This window comes from Strix aluco, chromosome 16 (genome assembly GCF_031877795.1).
Source record: "Strix aluco isolate bStrAlu1 chromosome 16, bStrAlu1.hap1, whole genome shotgun sequence".
Taxonomy (NCBI): Eukaryota; Metazoa; Chordata; class Aves; order Strigiformes; family Strigidae; genus Strix; species Strix aluco.
The window spans coordinates 9,748,209-9,775,543 of NC_133946.1; the positions used below are offsets into that span (position 1 = coordinate 9,748,209).

Genomic DNA, 27,335 nt, shown 5'->3' on the forward strand with positions numbered 1-27,335 from the left:
AGAGGAATAAGATGGTAGATGACCCTTCTTCCCAGGCACAGCTAACCTCCCAAAGGATCCCAAAAAACCCAGCATAATTACCAGGTTTTCTGCTAAATAGCACTGTTGTAAACTGTACTTAAAACTAGATCTGGCTCTGAAGCCTACTTCTCCCAGACATTTCAGGAAATTAATACAGGTGCTAAACTAACATCATCCTGTATGTTGAGGAACTGTACAGGTAATAATAAAAACCAGTATTTTCAAATAGCAGTATCAATCAAAAAATTAAATACTACAGGGTGCCAGTCAGATGCAGACACTGCTTTGTGGTTTGTAGCTCATACAACACCCTTCACTATCCACATTACCAACAACTGTCTATTGTAAATCCTCAAATACAGATTTTAAAAACATTTTTAATCTGTGGTATAGATTAGGCTAAAATTAAAGTAATGTTTTTTCCAAAGTAAGGACATTTGTATTCAGAGGTCTCAGAATAAGAACAGCAGAACATTTTCCTTCTGGGTTTTTCCAACTACAGCAGCAAAACACTTTTTTGTCCCACCAACTAAAAGCTTCTCCAGAAAATGAAAATTATTATCCTATGGAAAAATGGGGAAAAAAATTTATAATGGAAAAAACTAAAAACACCACCATAAACTTTGCAGTGCTTTGTAATCATATACTTTTTCAGTTTGCAAAGGCCAGGAAAAACATAATTTTTCACATTTTCCATGAGAAACCTCCCAAGACAACAACTCTGCTTTTAAATAAAAAAAAAAATCATCAGTGAGAAGAAAAAAACAAACACAAACCAACCAATTCCACTTTCAGCCTACATTTAAAAAAAAGACATTAAAGCAGAAGTAAAGCACAGAAGGGTGAACTGACTTTACCAAGGTCACTCACATACCAGGTGACTGTACTGTGATATCCAAATATATGTTTTCTATAATGGTCCCACAATCAGATCCCCCAAATTAAATACAGACACACAACAGCATGGACTAAGAGAACATTTTTTACCACTGTGTTTCACGATTTAGTTTGAGCCAACTAAATATCACAACCAGATTATTCATTCCTCTTCGTTGTCCAGTCATTTATACCACAATGATTACAAAGCAGGCATAAAAGGCTGCCGCTCTAATTTAGCATTTTAAGGTGACCATATGTTGGAGCCAGCGTTTACACCAGAGGACAGGCAGCGGCAAAGCAAGCCTAAAGCTTGAGGTCAAGGCCAAGCATTTCCAAAGCACACCACATACCCACATCATCAAGTCTTATTGTTATTTCTGATGAAGGACAATTCCAGCGTTATTACCCTCAGCTATAATTACTAATGAAGACAAAACCAGTGCATTCAAAAATCTGAAAACATGCCAGATCCCAGCAGCTTAATGCAAGGCTCTATTTACAAAAGAAAACTCTTGAGGGAGTATTTCATTTTCTTACTGCTTCACTGAACTGTAGATTAATGCTGCTCTCCAAAGTACCTTAAGTCAATAAAAAGCATAAACATTTCAATGGCTTCCTTATTTATCTACCAATGCTAAATCACACGAAGCCCAAATACAGTAGGTCAATACAGAGTATTTAAGGGCATAAGAGGTATAGGCTAGCAAGTGCAAGGAAGAAGGTATTAAGACCATCACGTGGTTTGTCTCTCCCTAAAGCCATCTGAGAGTGCAATATATTCCAGGGCAATGGATTGACAGAGAGTAGTAAACTGCAATTATACAGCATACAAATAAAGAGCTGAATTAGGAAAAACACTTCCCAAGGTTTTGACAAGTGAATTTTCATGCAAAACCTACTGAGAAATATCTCATTATGGAATAACAAAGGGAAACCACTAGCTGAAGAACCAACTCACAGGTATCAAGCACTTAAGTTTAATAAATAATGGGACAAAGAACTCCTTGGAGATGCATCAACAAGACACAAGTCACCTAATTTTCTGGAATACAGATTTAAGAAAAAACAAACACAATAACTATGGAAAGGATAATGAAATAGTGTACCTACAGTGGCAAAAAGAACAGAACCTATTCCCCACCAGTGCTATGAAGAAGCAGATCACTTAAATGCCCTTTTTTACACAAGACAATCTAAACACTAAAGAAACTGAATCAGTACAGGTCCCAGTGTAGGGCAGGTCCTGCTAGGGAGCAGAGGTCAAGCATGTCTCCCTAAATCTACAGACTCCTTAGGGCAATTTCACTGTTTGGCCCTTAAGTTGCATGGAAATGGAAGATACCACAATTCATTAGCTGGAGATACTCGCTACCACAGCTCCCACGGGGAAGTTGTTACCTTTTAGGAACTGTTTCAGCTTTGTCCTAGTGATATTCCAAAGACTTTTCCACAACCAAAACTATCACTTCAGGAAAAGTAAGGCAGGTTGCCTGGCTTAACTAGGCTTGTACAGCAGTAGAAAATATAGCATCTCAGGTCCCTAATTCCCTGCTGGCAATCCATTGGTTCAAAAGGATGTTATACAGCTAAAATATAGATTAGGTTTTGCTGACATGATTGTCTGGGATGCCTTCTTTCATTTTCTTAAAAAGGCAACAGATAGTACACTTCCTATAGTTAAGCTGATCGTATTTTATAGCAACGTGATCGGTACAGAGAAGTGCTGAATGAAGAAAAATTTCTCTGTAAACAAATAAAAACAGATTTCCAAAGATCTTGGAAGTAAACTCACAATGGAAACTACCACCACAACAGTCTTTGCTCCACCTCACGTCCTCTGTCTCCATTTTTGACTCCTGTACCTTGAGCTCCCCGCGTGTCCCAGCTGTGGGCGCTCTCCTGCCCTGGCACCTGCAACATCCCCTAACCACCAGCTGAACAAAGAAAGCACAAGCTCCGGCTGGTCAAACACCACTTCTGACACAGGAAGGCCATAGAACAGCTGGAAGAATAAAGAATAAAAGGACGGCTATATGCTTACCCTTATTATTGCACTTTTCCCTCAGCACCTTGCCCTTTAGCTCTGTGGGAGCACTGGGACGTTTACTCTGCCTCTATGGCTATTGCCGGGTTATGTTTGTCAGGCCAACAGGCCAGATGAAAAAAGTAGAGCTCAGATTGCTGCCTTCCCCTCACAGATGCTACTTTTTGATATTTTTTTTTCTATCCAGTCAGCAACTTTCACAAAATCTGCAGGAATTTCTTATTCTGCTATTTGGTGCCATCCCACCATTAAGAAGAGTTTGAAACAGCATATGAATAAATTTAAAAAAAGCAAACATGGGCAAGTAGCATGATCATCTAACTGCCTTTTTCTTTAAAAAAAAAAAAAGGAAAAAGGCTAAGAGCACATTATAAAAGACTGGAATTAAAACAGTGCATAAGTTATCAAAAGGCAAGAAATTCAGCTCCCAGAGCTCACTCGCTCTCTATCTGAATGGTGTGCTCCAGTGTATGCAAACTGACACGGCAGGGAAAAAAGCAAGAGCAGTGACAGCCTGATCTATTTTTTGGAGACTTACAGTTGTTAAACATCATATGAAAAGAATTTATTAAATATGTATGTTTAAATTTATTTTTAACTATCTTAAATATTTATAAACTTCTATTAACTAAAGGGTTTAAAATATCATTGATAGGGACAGACATTGGACAGGGTATCTTCATTAAACATAGAGGTATTATAAGATACACAACACACTTCCCGATACAAAAATCATGTTTTAAAATCTTCAACTTAATTATGGCTCTGTGCAATTTTGTTGATCCTGCAAAGTGATAAACCTTCCTATCTAGTTTCATATCAGTAAATACAGAACATAATGATATATACACACACAAAAACCTATTTTAAAAGATCTGTCCCATATAAAGTCCCCTTCCTATCATATCCTACACCAGCAAATACGGCGAGTACAGGTGTGTGTGTTCAGTTTGCCTGAAGCAAACTCAGCGGTCACTATATACCTGACAACCACCAAAAGCAAACAGCTATGCGCACAGAGATCCCGCTGCTCTGCGGGGCTTCTCCAGCTACCGCCACTGCAAGAGTTTCTCCGGCAGGAGCCAGACGCTACTGCAGCTGCGGCGAAGGCTCCCCCCGGGCTTCTGTGGTAGGCAAGATTAACATATGGCAAGACAGAAGGAAATGCATCCCTAACACCACGGCTAACTTCTGGTAGGGAAATCACAATAAAGGACATTAAAGGATGTGATCCTTCCTTCCCCGACTGTGAGACTTTGGTTTTGTTACCATGTGAACGTAAGCTAAGGTCTCACACTGTTGAGAAATTCTTTCACTAAACAAAATACTTTGAATTTAACAAGGCCTGAGTGATTAAAGCGTACAGAGAAGATACTCTAACCTTGAGAATAGATACATCCTGGCAGAATTGCTCAAACAAGGTGGATAAGAAAGAACAGTTTGGCCGAAAAACAGAATTGGGAAACATCCAAAGAGAAGAAATTGTCCTCAAAAGACTCATGACCATAAAAGGGAAAAAGGAATAGGGAGCTAACTCCCCAAACAACCACCGACAACCACCCAAGACCCCTGCACATGCATAGCATAGTTTTGCAATGCCAGCATTATGTAAATGTAATAGATATGTGGAAAGGCAGAGACTTTTTGCAAAATGTATGAATATTCATGTCTTTAACATATATAAAGAATGAACTTTTGTTTTGATGTGTGCATGTTAGGAGGAATGATCCCCCATGCACCCAGCACCGAATAAAGAAATGCTGCTTCTTAATGCTACGTTGGTGTTAAGAGGTTCGTTCCTGATTTTGGTGACGAGTGGCTGCTTCGGTTTAACCACAATAGTTATTAGTTCTCCTCTCTCTAAAATACAGCTGAGGCACACACATCAAACATCTCATCCAAGGCCAACAAGGCTACATCTCAGAGCAAGGTTTCAAATTCAAGGGTCACTTGCTCCGTGTCATGATAAGAACAATCTATTTTTATATAAACATTCATTTGCACAATAACAGTCCTGTTGCCTGCAGGGAGAAGTTCTCTAGACTGCTATTGTCAGACGAGTTAAAAATGTACCTGTGGGAATATCTCAGATACAGAGCTGGCATTGTTACGGGTTGAGTAATGCCATTAACCAGACTGTGAGAAAAGTTTGCTGCTAGAAAAACAGCAACTGCTAGAAAGAGGTATTTAATAATTAACTCTGAAAAAAAACTATTCAGGAAAGGGATTTCCGTCTGTGTGAAACCTGCCAGAGCTCCTAACACTTGGATTCTGCGGCTTTATTCAGGATTATATATATCAGCTCAAGAACCAGCTCGCCAAGTTACTAAATTAAAATTCTGGAGAAGATCACACATTGCCTTTTCTAATTATATTAATATTAAAACAAAAACGCATTTCAGACAGAACTGAAGATGGGGGGTGCAATCCCAACGCGCCATGCATTTCACACCTCTCCACAGTTCTGCAGAGAAGGTCGCACAGAAGAAAATCTGAACTGAAGACCGACTCCGATAGGCAATTTGCAATTTGATGGGTTCAATCTCCACTTTGCACTCCTAAAGCTGGCAATAACTGGCATCGCCTCCTGAAGAAGCAATCCACCATCCCTCGCTTGAAGCAGAACAAAGCATCGATCCAGGTTAAACAGCAGCTTTTTTTGTTTTGGGAGGTTAGCTTCAGCATCCATCACGTCTCTGAACTATGCAAATGTTTGCATAAGCATCAGGAGGAAGATGGCAGAGGGCCAGAAGCAAACAGCCAGGGCAAGAAAAGGGCAGAACCACTTTTTCCAAAGGCAGTATTAATGCTTGCCAGCATAAAGTGAATCTGAGGCATCACTGCCTAAGTGACAGAAAGAAAGAAATCTACATAAATACAGCCAGCTGATTAACTCTGGTGAAAATCTGTTGATTAGTAGTACCAAAATACCGTAACTCCGAACAGGACAGCTGACTGAAGCTCACTGATACAAAATTCATCCAGGCAAATGCAAAACCTAAAAGAATACATCTACAAGAAGAAAAATGTGCGCAAGGAGTGCTAACCAGCCCACGGCAAAATCTCAGGGAAGACAAGGCACTTGGAGCTCCCCCTGTTCTCCCAGGCCCACCAGACGAGGAGGCACATTTGGTGTTGATGCAACACAACATTTGGTGTTGATGCAACACAACACGAAGGTGTGCTGCTGGTCGGGCTCTAGTCCTGGGGACCTTCTGCACAGTCTCCAACGTTATCTTTATCCTGTTACGAAAAACAGTGGCCAGGCAGCAAAATGAAGCACTGCTCCTTCTGGGTGCCCCAACGTGGGCTCCCTTGGCCAGTGCCGGGCAATGCCCCTCACATGCAGATGAGGTGCCATGAGGCTCAGCCCTTTCCCATCTCTGCTGGCTTTCAGGCTACTGAAATGTCTCTCCGCTGCACTACAACGCAGCCCATGTGCTATTGCAGACACTGACTTAGAAAGGCGAAATCACAAAAAATACTTTCTTGGGGCTCAGAAGCTCAGAAGATATCCAAGGGACAGCAAGGTCCACTTCATGCCATGTGGCCTCAGGGCAAAGGAACACCTCCTGGTCTGATTTATTTAGCTAAGGAAAGATGTCGTTTCAGAGACTGAAAAATAAATAACGATGACACGTATGAAGGCTCTAAGAAAGTTAATCTGTTATCCTGCAGTTCCCTTGATCTGCCTCTGTAAAATGGGGTAACTGATTCTTGAGTCCTCTATAGCACCTCCACTCTGTGGAAGAAACTGGTAGAAAACCAAATCACTTGCACATTATTCAAAGAAATCCCCCACCATGATAACTACCTAAACAAATTTAACCATACACTACTTTGCTGTTCACAACCCCTATAACTATGATTTTATTCCCTATCCACCAGTCCTTCACTTAAATTCACTTTGGTTACACTGTCAAGTAATGCATTTTTGATCTCTCTGATAAATAACTGAAACACCCAAATAAATATTTTAGAAGATGTGTGCTGAGGCGTAAGTATTAATGTACCAGAATGCCAAGTTAAATTCCTCCTTTACTTTTCTCTGAAGGTCTTCTCAGCGTGGCACCTCTTACTTTAAAACTTAAATATTGATTTGAAATCATTATTGAAAATCAATGGTCATATCCACTTGTTCTCACCAGCACCACCAGAAGATTCTTCCTATTGCTCTGTTTAAGGGCAGATTTATGCAGTTCTTGATTTCTTTGCTAGGTGACCTGCACAGGTGACAAATTGTTTTGAAAAAGGGCTCAAGTGACACTTTTTTCCTTTTTTTTAAGGAAAAAAAAGGAAGAAAATTGAATGAAGTAATTGTTCAACCTGCTCCTTTTTTTCTGAGGAGGCTTGTTATCCCTTGTTCAAGTATATTTGCACAGCACAGACTTGCCAAGAAGACGCTAAGCCCCATTAACTTCTGGTATTTAGAGTCTTAAATACCAACATCATATGATTAAAGTGGGTCTTAAGATCAGACTGTAAGAATGTGATTTTTTTTACTTTTTTTTTTTTAAACAGATGTACCTCACCATTAGCGCTCCTGTGCACACATAAAATCTACACGTGCAACGTACTTCTGCAAATACAGGGCCGTTTTCTAAATGTTTCTTCAGTTTCCAAATAGCTTTGGATGCTAAAATTCTCGTTTGTCCTCTGTTCTACTTAGTATTTATTTTCCTTGTAAACTATTCAGCCGGTCATGGTATCTTCATGGAAAGGCTGAAGTTCAATCAGGCAGATGCAAAGAGAGCTTTTGGGAAAGGATAGATACAAAGAATACAGGAGACGAGCAACTTACTGTACTGAATGAGCAAGGTAGAGCAGCAGATGTAGAAAAAGCTTAAAAACATTTGAAGTAGAAATTCAACATGAGAAAACAGAAAAACAGTCAAAGTTTGACATGAGAAAACAGAACCTGCTGGAAGACAAGAGAACCAGGTGCAAAGATTTAGCACAGAGCAGCACAGTCAGGTTGGTTAAAATGGTTAAAGTCTTTTTATATAAAAAAAAATTCAAACATATTGCTAGGGGAAACACAGCAAGTATTTATAAATGTTAACCACAGTGAAGTTTACAGTAAAGGCCAACTCCCACTGGCAATATACTATCTTAAGTGCCTTCTTTTAAGCACCTGCAAGGTTTCCAGTGCAATTCTGTCTAACCTTTAAATAAAGGTCACTCTTCCCGACAAGGCCAGTCCCACAAGCCCCAAGGCAGGTAGCTTCTAGGCTCTCTTCATTTCTGTAGTTGTTTTTAATATGGCCTCTAGTTTTGTATGTTTATTAGAATTTCCATTTTCCAATAGCTAGCCTAACAAACAACAGTACTCAAGTCATTCTTTAAATATTGCTTGCAATGGATTCTATAGTTTACCTAGGACAAAATCATAATGCACTTTGAAGTATTAAGAGACTGGATCCCACAGCCATTGCATACACTTACTTGTAAAAACAACTTTCAATTTGAAAATTCATCTGTTCAGGATGTATTAAACCAGCATTCTAAAACACTTTAAGGAGATGTTAAGCAAAAGAAGCTAAATAAGTAGCAACTAAATAACTAATTCAAATATGATGAAAAACAACAAAATCTTTTAAGAAAATGCACCAAGCATCCCAAATCTGAGATGTGTCTTTTCAGACTCATAAATTCAAATAAATACCCCTTTCTAAGCAAGTAGCATTGAATCTGTCATATAATCTTTATATGGTTAATCTGGCTAGGAGCAAAAATCCATAGATTAACCTTCTGAGATCCTTTTTAAGCAATTTTATATCTTGCATATCAATCGTGTATGTAATCCCACTGCAGTCAACAGAATTACTTTAGGAATACCTCCAACAAGACTTGACCCTGTATGTTGTATTCATGAGCAAAACAACAGCCAGGGTATGAAAAGCCAACATGAAACACTGAAAAGTTTATCCAGTTCTGGATCCAGTAATGCACTTCATAACATGACAGCTTTTCAGCTATCAAACCAGGAAGATGTGCCATGGATTCAGCTGTTACACTGACTCTGTCCCCAGTCCAAAGAACAACTTATAAATATTTACTGTCATGAAGCATATTTGCATATAGTAACTGGAGATTTCAAAGTTGTAAATTTCAGCAATGTAAAAAAATAAAAATTCCCCTTCAGTTATCTGAAACAAGATGCGTGTAACTAGCTATGAATTGTTCGATATAGAAGTATTACACCTAATTTTAAAAAGTCCTATTTATAAAAGATGAATAGAATGGTCATTTTGGTTTCTCCAGAAATTTTCCTTACAAAACAGAAGCATGTAGGGCAAGCAATTTTATCTTCTAGCCTTTCTGTTTCCAGCCTCTGCTTGCACTTGACTATGTAAATATCAAAAAGATTATAGTATGCTGGGAGGGAAAGGACATAAGAGAATTTAAAAATATTTACAACAGGAATTTGAAAAAATTTCAAAGCTTGTTGAACATATTTACCTCAGGTTCATCTCCCTGATGGACAAAGCAGTTTAGTTGCTTGTTAATTTGCATTTTATGCTTGTCAACCTTTTTCCTCTTTATCCATAAAGAAAACGTTTTTGTGATAATTGAAACATAATTAAATGTTAACAGAGAAGCACTGTTACTGTCTTGTTATGTAGATTAGGTCCTGAGAGTAGATAAAGCAGATTCCCTCTTCTCCTTACATATGGGTTAGCATTTAGAATTTGCTATAAAGTTTAATCTGGAGTTTCTTCAGATGCGATGCTGATGGGGGCTACTATGTTAATTTATTTGCTGTGTTGCCAAAAATAGTCTCTTTTTTTGCATTACTTTAATCAAAGAAGTAATATGCCAGTTTAAAAAGCAACACTTCAAATAGATGCTCTATTTTTCTTATAAAACAATGAGTTATCTTTGTTCAAGAGTTGGTTGAAAAAAATTCAATTACCCGTTCTTGTTGTGTGTGTTGGAATTTTTTTCTTGTTTAGTTTCAACAAATTAATTTTTATTTCAACTCAGTAGGAAACACCCCTTGAAGTCTATAGAGGACACCGGGTACCCAGCGTCTTCAGCTGGGTGGGATTTGGGGACACAGATCTCAGACTCTCCAGGTCTGCAAATCTGGGGCAGTGCCCTGCCAAAGTGCCTTGTAGTTGGAGATTTCCAAGTTATGCCACTCCAGTGCAATGCTCTAGGGAGGACGCCAAAATAAGGGAGTTCTGTTCCAAATCAGGTTTTGAAATACAGAAATTCTCCACAAAATAGAATTTTTTCTATATATAGATCTGCTTAAATACAGCAGTTTGCAAGCTGTCAAATGCAGAGACCAGTTTCATTGCTCAGCTTCATTTGTAGTTAGGTTTCATTTGAATTACTAATACAAGGGTCCAGAAATCTCTGATCAGGAGCAGTCGTACAAACATAGGTCAAGTTGTGATCATTATTTTTCACGTTGATAAGTATATTAGCAAATACATGAGATGAATAAACATCTAGTTCAGTTGCTGCCTTAATTTCTGAATAGCTGAGCAGGCACAAGCCCTGGCCTCAGTTAGGACCACAAAACCATCTTATATAGAGAGGAGGGAAGAAAAGGCAGAAGGAACTACCTGGCCTTCATACACTTAATTTCTTTTCTTATTCAAGAGGAAAGCAACAAATAAATGGTGACCCAGAAAGGATTTGCACACTGTAGAAGAACTAGGGCAGGTGACCAGCCCTTGGTTTAGCCAAACTCCAGTGTAAGCAAAGCCACGTGTTGTGTCCTCACTATCTCTGCGCCCATCTGCGTATGTCTGCAGCAAATATCTTTGCTTCCCAGTGACAGATGGTCTTCAGGCTTCTCTTACCCTAATTGCAGAAAAACTTACCTGATTTTTTTTCAGATGAAATATTGAAAAAGGAACTCTGCTGATCTTATCTGCATCTTGTCTACTTATTTTCCAACGCAAGGTAAGCATATCTTGGGCTTTAATTTATACTCCAGCCTGTGCAAACAAACCTGTGCTCATGGCACAATTAAGGACGTTCTTTAGGAGCGTGTACATAACAATGATGGTGACGCCAGACTGGGGAAAAATATCTGTGGGCTCAGAAAGGTTAAGTGATCTGCCAAGATGACCCAGGCAGCACAGTGATTCTATAGAAGAACTGAAATAAATTATTCTCTTGGCCTTTGAGATTTTGATTCAACTCTTTGTAAAGCTAAGAAACTCATTTTTACCAAATTATATGTAGTCAAAATTTAGGCAATCAAGACACAATAAAACTGATGAAAAGAACCAGTTTTCCTCACCGACTACCAACACTCAATTATTACCTTCAGTAAACAGCTCAAGAAATAAAAGATCACTTCTGAGGCAAGAAGAAAACAGAGTAAGATACATGTTTATGACTATTATGCAGAAGCAGGGAAACAAAAAATATAAAGAATACTAATGTTTGAAAATACAGAAAGATTCATAACAAACTCTTTGCACTTTCATTACTTAAATGCCAGGTGTAGTTTGAAATGTAACATTAAAAGTAAATAGCATGCTAAATCACCCTGGGATAACTGCTTACAGTACTTCTAATTTAGAGACAGAGTTTAGAGTACCAACAGTACTATTTTTCTGAAGTATCTCCCTCTCTAATGCAGAATCATACAAATACCAGCTCCCATGAGCACAATGTCATGGATTCTTTGTTGTGCCTTAGAGTTGGAGAATCAGAGTCATCTGGGTCAGAAGGGTCTCCAGAGGCCTTTAGTTCAGCCTCCTGCTCAGAGCAGGTCCAGCGATGAGATCTGCCTAGGCTGCTCAGGCATTTATCCAGCTCAGTCTTGAAAACATCCAAGGGCAGAGACTACGCAACCTTTCTGAGCAACCTCTGCCCGACTGTCCTCATGGGGAAAAAGATTTTCCTCATACCCGGTCTGAACTTCTCCTGTTTCAACTTCTGACTGTTGTCTCTCATCCTTCTGCCATGCACTGCTGCACAGAGGCTGGCTCTGTCGTCTCAGTATCCTCCTGCAGGTCTGGGCCAGCTGATGCTCCCTGAAGCCAGCTCTCCTCCAGGCCAAGCAAGCCCCTGTCCCTCAGCTTCTCCTTGCAGGACAAGGACTCCAGTCTCCACCTTCTCGGTGGCCCTCCACAGAACGTGCTCCACTGTGTCAACATCTTTCCCGTATTATGGGGGGGTCCAAAACCAGACACAGCACTCAAGATGCAGTCTACCAAGTGCCAAGTCAAGTGGTATAATCACTTTTCTCAATCTGGTGACTCTGCAGCTTGCCAGGACAGCCCAGGTTGCTGTCAGCTGCTGTTCCTGCCAGGCACACTGCTGGCCCATGCCCAGCTCGCTGGCCACCTGGCCACCCCCGTCCCTCTCCTCAGCGCTGCTCCCCTGCCTGCCAGTCCCCACCTGCACTGCTGCAGGGGTTCTGCCTTCACAGGTGCAGGACAGTATTTGTTCTCGCTGAATTTCACATGGCTCCTGCCAGCCCATTTCCCCTGCCTGCTTCAGTCCCGAGGGATGGCAGCCCTGTTCCCTCAGTTTGGTGACATCTGCAAACTTGACAAAACCACGTTCCATCGCCTCCTCCGGGTCAGAGACAGAGGTAGGGTCATTTTGCCCTCGTATTGAAGCATGTAACAAAGCCGTGACCAAACCATTTACAGAAATTTGACCCTACAAAGAAGGGCAAGACGAGGACTAAACTTAGAAACAACACTAGCAACCACGCTGGATGTAAGGTCAGCTTGGTCTTACTGAGGCCAACAGCAAAATGCAGCACTTGTATCTGTATTTTGTCTTTAAATAGAGCTGTAAGGGTTAAGATAAAATCAAAAGATTAACCTACAATTATGGTTTAGTTCTATAACCCCAAAGCTTCCTGAAAGGCATATAAGCAAGCATACATTTTGCATTCAATATGGTCTCACATATTTACACACTGCAAAATATATTCATATCTATAAAGTTTTTTCAACCACACAAATACATGCTTGCTGTCAAATACACACTTGCTATCGATGATATATTCCTTTCTTGTACTTGTACAGTCCAATCTATAGTTTACAACAGAGATTCAGGTAAACTTCAGCATCACCAAAAGTTCTGGACTTGTTTATATCACCTACAGTGATTTCTTTACAACATGTAATTTCTACTCATTTATGTAGGTCTCTAATTCAGTCACAGGTAATATAAGTCCTAAAATGAGGCTGTTGCAGAACCAGAAATACTTTAAACAGATTTATTTCTAATTGACTAGATTTCATGTTGATTGTAGTCTTGTAAGACCTGATTAAGTGAATTCATTACCATTTATAATTTTATGACAGCATACTTTGGAGATTCCAGCCATGGAAATTATCACAGTCTAATCAAGATATGCAAACCAAATATGAAAGCACTTAAAAAAAATCCTTGACTGAATCATGATATATAAATATTCCTAATAAAAAAGTCTCTTGAACACCAGGCAAACTACTATCAGTTTCTGCCATCAAGAAATTATTTAGTAAAAGTTCTTACTAAATGCTCCATAGGTACCAAGCAGCTTCTGATACGGGGTTTCACAGTCAAGAAACCTTTGTGATGGCCACCCACATGGGCCCACGTTTCCCTAGGAATGAAGACAAGTGATGCCCAGGAATACCATGCGTGAGAGGACTCCTAGTTTTCTATAAAAGAGAGGGCTAGGGTGACCCTATCAGACGCACCCTTCGCTTTGCTTAACTTCTATTTTGCTGCTCAAATACTTCCATGTGTGTTGCTAATCTGAACAATTTCTATGCAGAGCTCATTTCCTAACACTTCTGTTGATGCTGTCAGAGCTACCTATCCCTGCACCTCATTATAAAAGAGCAACGTCTAGGCAGCTCTGCTTACTGTGTGATGCAGCTGTGAAGGGAAGGAAATAATTAAGCCCATCATGTGAACCAAATCCTTCAGGACATACCCATTAATGAGATTTACTGAACCCACTCTCTGCTTTGCCGCTTGCAGGAATGAAGGAGGCAGAGACAGAGCAAGAAAAGCCCTCTTTTTCAGCATTAATATAAAACTAGAAATATATTTTGTTCAATTCACACTTTTAAAGGAAAGAAGCATTAAAGGAGATTTGCCATTAGGTTTTATGTCTGCTTAATGTTCTCCCACAGATTTTACAGATTTTATTTAATCTGCCTCACGGGTTTTTTTATGTTGGTTTTTTTTTTACAATTGCCATCACTAGCTGCCTCACTTCCAAAGTTTTCCCCAGGCCTTAATAAATTTAAACTTCCCTTCTCCACATATTTTTTTCAGCCACACAGGAAGAGTGAACATTTCTGCCCCTTTCGTGGTACTGGAAGCATATCTGAGTTTAATTTTCTTATACACCATCATTTTTAGTTCATAATTTTGACGCTTCTCCTGTTTCTCCCTTAGGTCACAGGGAGCCACCAGCTCCTCCCCAGGTTTTTGTATGAGATTTTGGGTTGTCTCCTAACTTTCCGCCCAACAGAACAGGCCTCTCCCAGCACAAACCTGTGGCTATTAACATGCCTGACAGCTGCATTTCCTATCATTATAGTTTACCTTTTCTTGCCACGCAAGGCTCCCCCCGCACCTCTATGAGGCACACTAAGCACCAGAGCTGCACCACCGCTGCCGTGGCAGGAGGACCAGGGATGGCCCTTGGACCATCTCTTCTTGGCTGCCCCAACCCACGCAGGTAACCCAGGGTCTGGCGCTGGATCCCCTTCTAACCTGGGGAAGACTCATTAGATCATAGCAAGTCAGAAAGACTGCATACAAAAGAACAGTTTGCTATATTAAAAAGAATAAAATATATAATTACAGTATTTTGTATATTGTAATAAAGGCTGTTAAATATATACAATTATGTAATAAAAAAAGAAATAAAAAACTCAACCCTAACCTAAAGACTCAAACCCAGGGACTGGTATGTGCAACAAAGACTTATAGTAATATTACGAAAACCACAGAACTGGGATGAAAGTTCCATTTCAGTAACTACTCAAAGCACATAAAGCGCAGAGGAGTGTTTACAGCCTGTATCAAACATCACTGTCACTGCTGGCTCTCACTATGGAACAGCACAGCGTGCTCAGTCATGAATGTCTGCTTCTCACATCTGCAGTGACTGGGACTGCTATGAATGTAAATGGGAAAGAATGACGTTAAAAAAAAAACAACCAAGACTGAAAAGGTAAGCAAACGCCTTACACATGTACATCTATATTTTAAACTATATTTTAGTGTTTATACATTATCCAAGCTAGTTATGAGTAACTGTTGTTCCTTATGCTTCAGACTTACCTGAAAGGTACTTCGGTCACACACTGACAAGGCCTTTCTGTTTCCCACAGACAGCTTAGTACCACTGAGCACATAATTTAAAAATTGAGCTACTTAAGTTTATTTCCCTGTTCTTAGAATTATTTCACATATTCCCTTTCACAAACCACACTTTCGCACTTCTGTATCCAATTCAAATATATACATCCCTTATCAGGGAGTGACAGCGTGGGCTCTGATGGATTCTTTTGGTCATACCATAGACTAAAGACCAGCCTGACTCTTGAAAAGGTCCTAACCACAACTGTGAACTCGCTTAAACATTTCAGATGATAAAACATAATTATGCACATCAACTCAACACAGTCAAATGTAATACTTAAAATCCAAATTTGCACACCTGTTTCTGTACCATTACCTTCCTCTTTTAATTGGCATAAGTATTTATCTTTGATAGTGGTACTACCACAGAAGCAAACAGCAAATGCCTGATAAGCTAGAAATTTTTGTTGCACTGGCCTTTGAGGTGCACATATTTTTTTTAATCTTTCTCTCTTTTTTCTATTTCTGCAGACTACTGCTCCAAATTATACCACTTCGTGTCACCACACACTTTACAGCAATCCATCTCACACATTTTACATAATTTCTGTATTTTCACTCTCCTTCCAGTGCTCATCCAAAGACACTGTTAGGAGTTACTATCTTATCTTTGATCTGTGTTCATAATGGACATTAACACAGACAACTGCAGCAGCCAGTGCAAGAAAAGGCACCTTCGGTTTCTCTTATCACAGAGAAAATTAGTTTTTTAGTTTTCAGATCATACAAAAGTATCAAGCTTTACCAAAGGAAACCTGATTTTAAATCTGTCGTTTTTCTTGTTTTCTGAGTTTAAAGTTTCTATTTCTTTTGTAATGATTGAACTGGAAGTCAATAAAATAATTCTAGTTTAAGAAATTGTTTTGCATAAAAAGCTATGTCGCCTCCAGAGTACTACCAAAACCTTTAAAATTGTTTTTAAAAGAATCATAGAAAAGATTAAAAAAAAAAAAAAAAAAAGAGATAAACATGTAGAGACTAGAAGCCTTTTTGAATAGAAAACACTGAAAATGCTGCATTCAGATAGGGTAAAAAAAAAAAATACAAGGAATATGGGAATATGCTTGTGCTATATCACAAAAGGCTCCACACCAACTCACTAGTCCATCAGTTCTCACCTAACTGTATGACAAGGGCATTACAGTACAAACCCTCAGAAATTCTTTACTCAAATCTAGTATCAGTTGCTTATTTACAGTGATCTCATTAATAAATTGCTCCTAGGAAAAAAATAGGGGGTTTAACATGTCTAATACAAGAAGTGTTATAACATTAGTCTACCTGCTAGTTCATATTTAAAGTATATTCGGTAGGAGGAGGAAGAGAGCTGTTACACGTGAGGATAAAACTTAACAAGATCTGCCAGCCGTCTTCACTACAGGCTACAGTTAAGCTGCAAATTTCTCTGCTCTGAGATCACTCTCGTAATCCACCCAACACTGTAAAGCAGGATGAGGAACATTTTCCTTGCTGGGGATCAAGCTGGTTTTTCAAGACTTTTTGACCACCTGTTTATTGAAATACACCTTAGCAGAATCCAGCAAGACACGCAATTGAAGTCCTGGGCTGTAACTGTAGATTTGCCCACCAACACGTGTAACTTAAACGATTTCTCTACAAAATTAGTTTGGCACACCTACCTGCCAATATACAGATGACAATGATGGTGTCAAGATGATCATCAGAATTTAGCGCTCTCTCATCTCAGATTCCTGTAAAAAATACAGAGAGACATAAAGATTGACACATGGAGGAAGAAATTCAGTGACCTGATGGCCACCCAATTTAAAAATCTATAAAGCAGAAATGCTCACAGCACAAAGGGGATTTTGATATGTTAGTCTGCAAGAGAGATGGGAAGTTTATCACACTGCAAATTCCCAACATATTCATCATGCTGTAACATAAATATTACGCATAGTTTTGCAAGGGCGGAGACTGATGTAACTTCAGCCACTGCAGAGAGCTTCTGGCAGCATGAAGTCAGTGCTAAGGCAAAAATAGGCTCTTTTGGTTATCTGACAGAAGGTGAAAGATGCTGCTCTGCTGTTTCCCACAGACATCTTCCTTGCTTTAAGTCTTGCCAAAGCACTGGGCATCCCAGGCACATGCATTTGTTGAACAACTCAAATTTGAGCAGCAACATGCTCATTTTTTCCCCAAGTCCACCTGCTATCAGAAATTATGGTCTGCTGTTTCCAGCCCTCCAAAGAGATTCCCCAGATCAGCTGACCATGCGCAGCATCACAGGCCAGCTCTCAGCACAGGAAGGGGTAGCCTATAGCTGGCTAACTGATAAGATCTGAAGTGTGCATGACTAGATTCAAATTTTATTGCTTTCATTGATGGGTAGAAGGTCATGCTGAAAAAAATCTTGTCTATCATGTATTTCCTCCTTTTACAGATATGAAGAAGGGAAAATCCAGAGATTTCCATTGCAAAAACAAGTCTGACAAACTTTTTTACTTTTTGGTGTACTCTAGTGTATGGTGCTCCATCAAAAAATAATACTAGATTATGTTACATCTGTTACTTCTAACCACATTAAGAGGCCTCAACAGGCACTCTCTCTTAGACACAACAGAAGTGTAAAGCAGTCATGCAACTCCAGAAAAAAATACAGAATATGACCACAAGTGAAACTAGAATTACTCAAGGGTAATTCTGTGAACATCACTGGCACCGCACCATTTACCCCAATGTAAATAAAAACTGACTTCACCTCAATTTCACCCCTCCTTATTCTATGCTTTATTAGATCCTTCTTACTGTGCACATTCAAGCAATAGTTAATGCTAATATGTACATGTATGAGGAAACATTTAAATATACTTTCAGTGTATTTAAGCCCATTTTTTATTTTAAATATAGACTTTGACATGTTTTACTAAAAATAAACAAACCTATCCAAAAAGTTTTGAATAGGAAGAAAATACTTACAAATCTGTCTCCAGCACCTGCATAATTCTGCACAACTATCTTACAGCAGCAACAAAAAAAGCTATTGAAGGACATTTCCCACACTGAACTACTGTATGGTGTACCATATAGAAGTAAGCTGCATTTGAAATTAAACATAGTAGGTTTTCCATTTTTAGAGCGGGAGATATAAATATGATCTCCACAATTGTGAAGGTCGCAGGAAAGTTAGGTAAGGAAAGATCATCAGCTTTCTCCTAAAGCAAAAACCAGAATCCATACAAGGAAAGAAGTCAGCAGATTAAAAGCAAAGCACAATCAACTAACTAAACTAACAGGGTTCTTAATCTCCGAGAGAAGGAATCAACTGCTTTCATTTCTGAACTCCAACACACACCAGCTTTCAGTTTCTAGATGGATCCAGAGACAGAGGAGGAAGAACTACCTGGGACTGGATATATCCATCACAGATGAAACTTTCCAAAATTGCCCTCAAATGCTGACACATCTGCACAACATACTCCAAAACCAAACTTTGTTTGTTTTAGGAAAGATTTATAACTTGGTCAGTTTTGGATAGATATTGCTAAGATTTACTAAAGGTATATCCGCAGCAATAGCTTGAACCTTAAGCAAATATTTTGGGACCTTGTTGGTAAACAATACAAATAACAAGAGCAACATAAATGTTAAACATTCAGCTACTAAATACCCCACACAAATAAAGGCTGCAGAAACTCATTGCAGAGAATTTTTGCATTTCATCGTGGAAGAGAGGAGAATGCCAGCAGCTTGTTCTGTGTGGAGGCCAAATTCTCCTATTTAAACAAATTACCCAGCGGCATGACTGCATTTTGTATTTTGGATGTTATTTTTCACAGTACTCTCCAGAGCTAACCCTAAGGATAAAAAAATCAACATGACAAACAGTGGCCTGCCAAGAGCTAGGAAAGGCTCATTAAATGAGAGTATTTCTATATTGCAAATTCATAGAAAACAAATTAAATGGTAATACTGGCTTCTTAATGAGGCTGGGTGAGGCTGCACAGTGAAGAAAGACACCATCATTGGAAAAGTGAGCACCTGTCCTATCTTCTGTTTCTGCAACAGGATTCTCTTAACACCCACATGCAGACAAAAACTACTGAGTCTCCCCCCAGATCCTGTTTTTTCCTCTCCTCAAGCACAGGATCAGCAGAGCAGAAGCTCCTCTTTACCTCAGAGCCTCCAATGCACCCTTAAATAAATCTGTGCCATGAAATCCCAGGTTACTCGCACATCCCTAGCACTTCCGACCGCAACAGGTTTCTCTTCCAGAGGTTGCTTTCATGTGTGGCTGGGCAAGAGAGCACGGCCGTGCACATGCTCATCCCTCAGGTGACACACCAAATACAAGAGGCAATGTGTCTTTCCTTCCGGGGGAGCTCTATGGTGGGTCTCTACACCTAATCACCCATCTTTAACACATTTGTAGGAACATAAAAACGTCAGAGATTTCTGGTCCTTTAAAAACTTAGCTGAAGTTGAGCAGTAAATTCAAAAGCCACTAGAAAGTAGGAGGTGGGTAAGGAGGGAAGACAGACAGCAGCATCACATAAGCCATTTTCCTTATCGAATCATCCTAAAACCCACCAAACCACAGCTCCAAAACAGAGACAAACAGTACAGTTAGTTATTTCCACGTGATTCAGTGCTGTACAGTGAAGAGATCTGACATTTTTGCAGTGTGCACTGTAGCAATAGTAACTCGGTTCAGGGAGCAGTGTAGCTGCAGCCATGCAGTATTTATAGTCCTCTCTCCTCAGCTTCTTCTTGCTGCTCCTCTCCCCCTGGCGAATTAGCCGGGACGCTGCCTCCCAAGCACAGCGCGCTGCAGCTGCTTCCACTGCTGGAGCAAAGCCTTCGCTGCACCGGTCTGCTGAAGAATAAACACTCCAAGAAGGACACAGGTCAAACCTTCCCCCAGATTTGGCAAGTTTCAAAATTAGAAATGTTCTAATATTTGTATGAATTTTAACAAGTGGAATGAAAATGTCAAAATTTTCACGGTAATACGTACATTTAATGAATCTTCTATACCGAAAGATAACCTTGTTTGAGGGCATTTCTCTATGCCTAGGTGCACACCTAGGAAAGTAAAAGTTACTAACTAGTAAGAGCTCAAGTAAATTCAACTACTGAGTAGATAAGCTCCTCAGCAGACAAACATGCATTTATTCTGCCAGTATTCTGACTCCCACAAACACAAGTCAACAAAAATCATACAACCATATTGGCAAACTCGAGCAAATATTTCTGCATAACTTCATAGCATTATTTCAATGCCAGAGCAGCCCCAGTTTCTGTTTCTGAACTGGCTCCCAGCTGACCAGCCAGCTTATCTGCACAGATGTCTGCACAGCCATACAAAAATATCCATCTCTGGAAATTTATGGGGATGGCACAGAAAACGGATATACTGAAACACTCAAAAATTAAGCATTTGGGATCATTCAACTACAGGATTAGCATGTTTTAATTAATACAATTTCAAATGACACATTTCATTAATTTATCCTTAACTTTTCTGAACATAAACAGCCCTTTCAATCTCAATGCTATCATAGCATCCTAAGTGTTTTCTATTTTCATGTACACAAAAATACGTCATCAACATTGAAGACCCTCTTATTTGCACATAAGCTCACATTACCAGCAGCTTCTGAAATCAAAGATAATTTATACATCACGTCTACAGAACGGGAACACCAGAAGGGTTCACATGACTATAGAATACTTTACACAACCCAGTTTAGTAAAAAACTGCTAAAGCAGTTCTGTTAACCTTCATGGAAGTACTAACTGCTGCTTTAACAGTACACGCGTATAATTTATAGAGAGCTGAAGGCACTTTGCACTGTATGGCTCCAGGCAGTCCTTTAGTTTAGTAATACTCACGAGACTCCCAGACGTCTTTAATACTAATAGACCCCAAACACGCACGCTGAATTCTCCACTTTTTTCCCGTATTAAACTGAGAGCTCAAATACTGAGGTAAGTACTGGGATCAAGGCTTCTGTCTCTGGCACATACATACATGATAGATTCAAATGTTGCTTGAGAGAGACTTAATAAGCAAACCTGGTTTGATTCCAGCTCAGCAACAAACAAAGCAACAAGCTGAAAAATGAATTTAGCAAGGGAAGAGCTATCTGAGATTTTGAGAGACTACTACCATCTAATTCTGCCATAATATAAAGCCAAAACAAACAAAGAAAGTCTCTTCACAAGGTTGAAATGTGAAAAGAATCAGGAAAACAGTTCGAGGAAGTGGAAAAATAGTTATTTTATCCATCGGGAGAGACCATATTTAGTCATATATTTAAAATTCAGAACAGAAAGGACTCCACATGGACCTTTTAGAACTAAATATGAAGTCTACAGCTGCTTGAACACTTACTGAAATGAATTCACATATTTGTGACTCTCTTGGTTTTTTGCTATGCTCGACTACTCTAATCTTGTTTTCCTCAGCAGTCTAAACATAACGGCTTAAATGTTTGTATATTGTGTGGTAGCAGAGAATGGTCTTCAAAAATGCCAGATGCTTTACAGTCTCAGATTATTCACTACTTATGACAGCAAGTTCATGCTAGCAGCAAAAAAACAAATATAATTCCTCTCCAAATACAGACAATATGTACTGTTAATTTCATATACACTAAAGACACAGAGAACCTCCACAGTGCCACATACTGCCTCTTCAAAGACATTTAATAGACACCGGAAAAATGCAGCATCAAGAATCTGGGCAACAGAATATGCTAAAATGAGATAAGTTAGCACAAAACCAGGCATGTCCCATGTAAGTGCAAAGCAGACGTACAGATGAGATCCCTCAGCCACCCCTTCCCACCCAGGCACCAGACAGCTTCTTCCAATTCCCTGGGCTTGGAGGAGGAGGGAAGACAAGGTACAAAGTCATGAGCAGGACATTATCCCAACTCCCTGAGCTGTACTCAGGGTCCCCTCACTGCCCAGTTCAGCAGACCCAGCTCATTTCCATGACGGACTCTGCCTAGACTGTGCAACAGCAGAGGACTAAACAAGGGCTTTTTTCACTTTTCCTAGTTTTGGGCAATGTTCATGACCCCACTTGGACCTGTGTTACAGCTGACTTGATTTTACTGTCCCTTATTAAACCTGTTTCCAAAATACTTAGCAAATTAAATAGTTGTTAGACCTCACTTAGTTTTGACCTGCATGCAAACTGCAGATCTCTTAACACCGTGGCCATGCATAATTCATAAGGAATAGTGCATGGGTAAAGTTAAGAATATATGCAAGTCCCTTGCTGAAGTGACACACTTTGTCTCAGCTCGCACAAATTGAGCACTGCTGGCCAGAAGATTATGACCTCTTGCGTTTGGAAGCCAAAAGGGGTGTGTGGTGCTACAGCACGAGCATATGAAGCAGAACCTTTTTGTGACAGCAAGAGCCAGGAATCTGCACATTTGATGTATGAAGCTTGATTAGCCTCAATAAATGTGTAGTATAGTAACCCATAAGTAAACTCATAAGTAAATGAGTTGACATAAATATGAATCTGTCAAGATCTGAGAAGACCCAAACGTCGCTATCTCTCAATAAGCTGAATGTATCTAGCTGATCCGATTTAGGCAGAATTCAGGGCTGTCATACAAACATTCCCCACTTTTAAGTAGAAAACAAATAGTCAGGGGCTTTAAATAGGACAAGCACAGTAAGAGGCAAAAATCCTTCCCAAACTCAAACTGGTACTGGGCAGTACTGCTGCCCAAACAGTCTTGCAGAACTTCAGATCCAACACGTCACTGTGCAGCTTTACAAGATCTCCCAAGTACAGAAGCTACAGTAGGATCCCTTAGGGCAACAGGTTTCGAGATCTCCCTCCCCCTCTCAAAGTGCGACAGACACAAATTCACACCATAGCACTCATGGCTGCTGGTTTCTCTACTAGGTTACTTAGTGTAGTATAACCTTCATTACAAAGGTCCCTTTAAGGAAAACACTGAAGAATCAGGATCAGAAGAGCCTGCAAGACATTTAAATAGCAGTTGTATTCTAAACAGTTGGACTGACAATCACCTGAAGCAGAGCATGGTTTAATTTACATGAGGAGGATTCTTGAGACCTCTGAGTGTGGCAGCAACTAAGGAGAATTCAAATATGAAGAGACAACATGAAGCAATTTTGTCACCTGGCACTTCATTAAGGGACAGTCCGCAGCCACCACAACAACTGCAGTATATGCAATACTCTGAGCATTAAAAGCCAGGCTCAGGAATAAAATGTACACTGCCAACAATCCTTTTCAACTGCAGAAGAATATCTGGATGTCTTGCTATAGTCTATGTGAAACCTATCCAATGCCTACGTTCAGTATTTCCAAAATGAAACATTTTCACTCATAAGCTTATGGAGACTCATATTACTAGGAAAACCATGACATATAAAGAACAATATAATTCCAAACAGCTTAAATTCTGAGTTTATGATAATGAAACAAAGACTAGAATCAAATCCTGCATTTTTTTAGACTGTTTGTAGCAAGTTAAAAGAAATGTTCAGTTATGGAAAGAAAAATACCTCCTTCCTATGCTTATCTAAACATAAAATGGTAATATAATTAAAGTAATAAGTATTACTGCAAATTATAAGCAATCAGTGATGAAAGAAAAATGTGTCATCCTCAGTTCATGGCTCATAATTATTTCATTTCCCGAACAGTACAAAATCTATGATAACTAATAAATAATAAAAGCTTTTTGAAAAGCCAGAAGGCTTGGATGTAATTTTTCATGTAACTCATCAGATCTGTCCAACTCAATGAAGTCAATCCTAAATTTTGCACTGCGAATTTCTACTCTTCTGTTCTATGAGAAGGTGGACAACTTAGATTCACAGAAAGACGTGTACCCATTTTCTACCTACACCTGTAACTGGATTTTAGCCTTAACTCAAGGGAAAACCTGTCAACTGTATTTACCAAACAAAAATGAGCTGCTTGTTTTTTAGATCTCAGCACTTTCAAAAGGTTGTGAATGTTACCATCTATTGACCAAAAAGAAAAAAAATATTTTCAAGAAGTGAATAAAATCCACAGATTACAATTACCTAAAAGAAAAAAACCAGCTTTAATCTACTCAAACTAAGAGAGTGCTGTATCTGCCATGCTTTCAGCAGTCCAGATGGCATTTTATTTACATGTACCATCTAAACAATCATTGCTGAGTTGTGGAAACACTTGTTACAGTTTTGACAACAGGAGGGACATTATTCCCCCCGTTATAAATCACAAATCACTGAGGGCAGCTGCAGCCTCTGTTTCTCTATCATTCTCTTAAAGACCAGAATTTTAGTGAAAGATGAGATTTTATTAGCTTTCCTGGCTGAGCTATGGTAAGTGAAGAGAGATGAAAGACGAAGTAATGAAAGGGAGAGAAACCAGAGTTGTGGCTGACTTGCGCAAGGGGACCCAACCTGCTTAGAAGTAAATTATTCAGCTGCCAGATCCTGCCTGTAACTCCAGTGATGTGAACACATAGGTCAATCCATTCCCATTCGGTGCAGTTTATTGGCAACACATTTAGGCTGGTGTAAGAGGACGGGATTGTTAGTATTTGGGGAGGGGGTGGGTTAAAAGTTTGGTTAAGAAAAACATTTTCCATTGTCAGAAGAAATAAACTAGTTTATATCACGCTAGCAGTATTTAAAGGAAATAGAAATGCAAGATAAAATGCAGTGATATATTTCAAATAATTTGATCAACCTGTCATGGATTATTAAAACTGTTCTTATCAAAAATACTATGACAGCCATGCCAATAATAAAGAAAGCATTTGGCTAATTTAAAATTTTGTTAAGGTTTAGCAAGCAAATCACCATGCATACAACAAGCTACAGAGGTTAAGAGCTGCTGCCACATATCTCAAGAAAATTCATCGGGCCTAATTAATCTCATGGTGCACAGTCTCTTCGTTGAGAAAGTTACAAGCAAAACAAACAAGAAAAAGTGAAAACCACACAAAATACAAGTTGTTCTGCTTATCCCAGATCACCATTTTTCTTGTTCCATTAACATGGTACAGGGAAAGATGCCCTTTAAATGAGCAGCATGTGAGCCTTTCCTTGTAGCAGATTCCAGGCAGACTCCCGGAGAGCGTTTGCCTCCCCAAATGCAATCGCTCAATTCAACAGGATCTGGGATGTAGCTTCCTAATCCAGCCTTGAATTTACTTGTGAAATGTGGTGAGCTGGAAGGGAACGAGATGAGGAAATAAAACCACAAGAAAACACAAGCCTCATAACACACTATGATCACAGTTTACAATGAATGAGACTTAACATCATAAGTAGGTATAGCAAGTAACAAAACATTGCCATGAATTTTTTGAGCTGCCTAAATAGGATTATCTCCATATATGTTGGAGAGTATTCAACAAGATTAGACTCATTTGTATTACAACACATGTTTATGTGCTTTAACACAGCTGATATGTAGAGCAGAAGCAGATCTTCGGCATCTGTACCAACAATACATTGTCTTTTAAATGAATAGTTTTACTCTAGGATAGGATTCTCTTCTTTCCCTTATGAATACAGATAACAATCAAGGTTGAGTAAAACTGGAAGCCCAACAAATGGAAGAATATCAAAGCTTTCCACAGCTTACAAATTTGTAAGTGTCTGCACATTTTGGATAGCCACATACAAGCAGTGCATTAAGATCACAATCTCACTTCAAAACAACCAGGTATCAATTTTGAGTCTCATTAACAACCTCCATCCCCAGGGAAGTCACTGTTCCCAGGCAAACACATCTTCTCCGATAAAGGGACGGGCAAAAGGAGAATAGAATTGACAGATGTACACAAATCTCAGTGGAGATCTCAAGTTAGACAAATAAAACCTATGCCACTCAACCAAATTATGCAACGCTTATTTACTTTTGCTGAAAATACACTGAAATTTTCATGACAAAAGAATTACAGCAGGAAAAGAAACCCCTAAAAGGCAGCCTTGGACATTTTATGTAAAGGATGCTTGACTCCAGATGTCTCCAGTTGAGCGCCCGTGAGCCACAGCTGCGCCGTGCTGCCTCTCCCTCACAGAATCCATCATGCCTGTGATGGCGTTACCTGCTGCATGCCATTACTGATACTAAGACAGGAGCTTTGGGCTGGCGTGTCAGTGACACACCGGTTCTACTCTCTGCAGTAAGCGTTTGTTGCACGGGCTCTGGGTTCTGGCAGGCAGCTTTGCACCCGTCCGTCCCCCCGCTACACAGTTGCACCTCCTTCACGTGGACACTGGTACCCCTGTTCCAGAGACCCTCGTCGCTTTTTGCTACTTACATGCCTGTGTATGCCACACAGGATGACTTGGCCCATTTATTATCACCATGTTGAATTTAAGGTTCGCTGACTCGGGTTCTGTGCAGAAGTAAAAAATATTGTCTCTTCTCTGAGTCACCACAGAGATATTTAGCACATTAGTGGAACTTCATTTATTAATACCAACAAACCATCTGAGCCATGGATATAAAATCCTTGCTCATATAACATAGTGCAGTAAACGGAGTTACATCATGCATCAATTTCTTTATTTGTTTTCCAGAAAGGATCTACTGCACAGAACCGCACAGTCAGCTATTATTTCCACAGGGGATTTATTCAGCACTGTATCCCTACTCACAGTATGAATATAATTTAGGGTCTTCAATTTTTACAAACTTGGATCTGTCTAGAAGATAGAAAGTGTAAATACAATTAAAGAAAACACATATATTTTTCCCTGACTTTGAAATATGGGTCATGATGCCTTTTGTCATGTGTTTCTTCTACTCACAGCTTGTTCCCTTCCCTGGTTTTAGCTGCCTATATACTGGTTAATTAGTCTTGCCCATGTAACCTAGTTTCACTATCCACAAATTTGTTTGTTTAACCCCATAAATACTATGAAATAATATAATACTAAGAACATTTATCCCCCAAAAATAAGGTATAGAAAAAGTCATATATACCTAAAAAAGACACTCAGCTACTACAGATCACTCAACCAGCTCTATAAATATGTAGATTGCTATATGGGG

General features: G+C 39.4%; 1 protein-coding gene across 1 annotated transcript in view; it reads right to left on the reverse strand.

The window, feature by feature from the left end:
• SHANK2 (SH3 and multiple ankyrin repeat domains 2) overlaps positions 1–16,989 on the reverse strand; it is a 338,597-nt gene extending 321,608 nt beyond the window's left edge. The window contains exon 1 of the mRNA XM_074841993.1: positions 16,945–16,989. The gene's annotated coding sequence lies outside the window, so the exon portion shown is untranslated. The remainder of the gene's footprint in view (positions 1–16,944) is intronic.
• Positions 16,990–27,335: the final 10,346 nt, after the last annotated feature.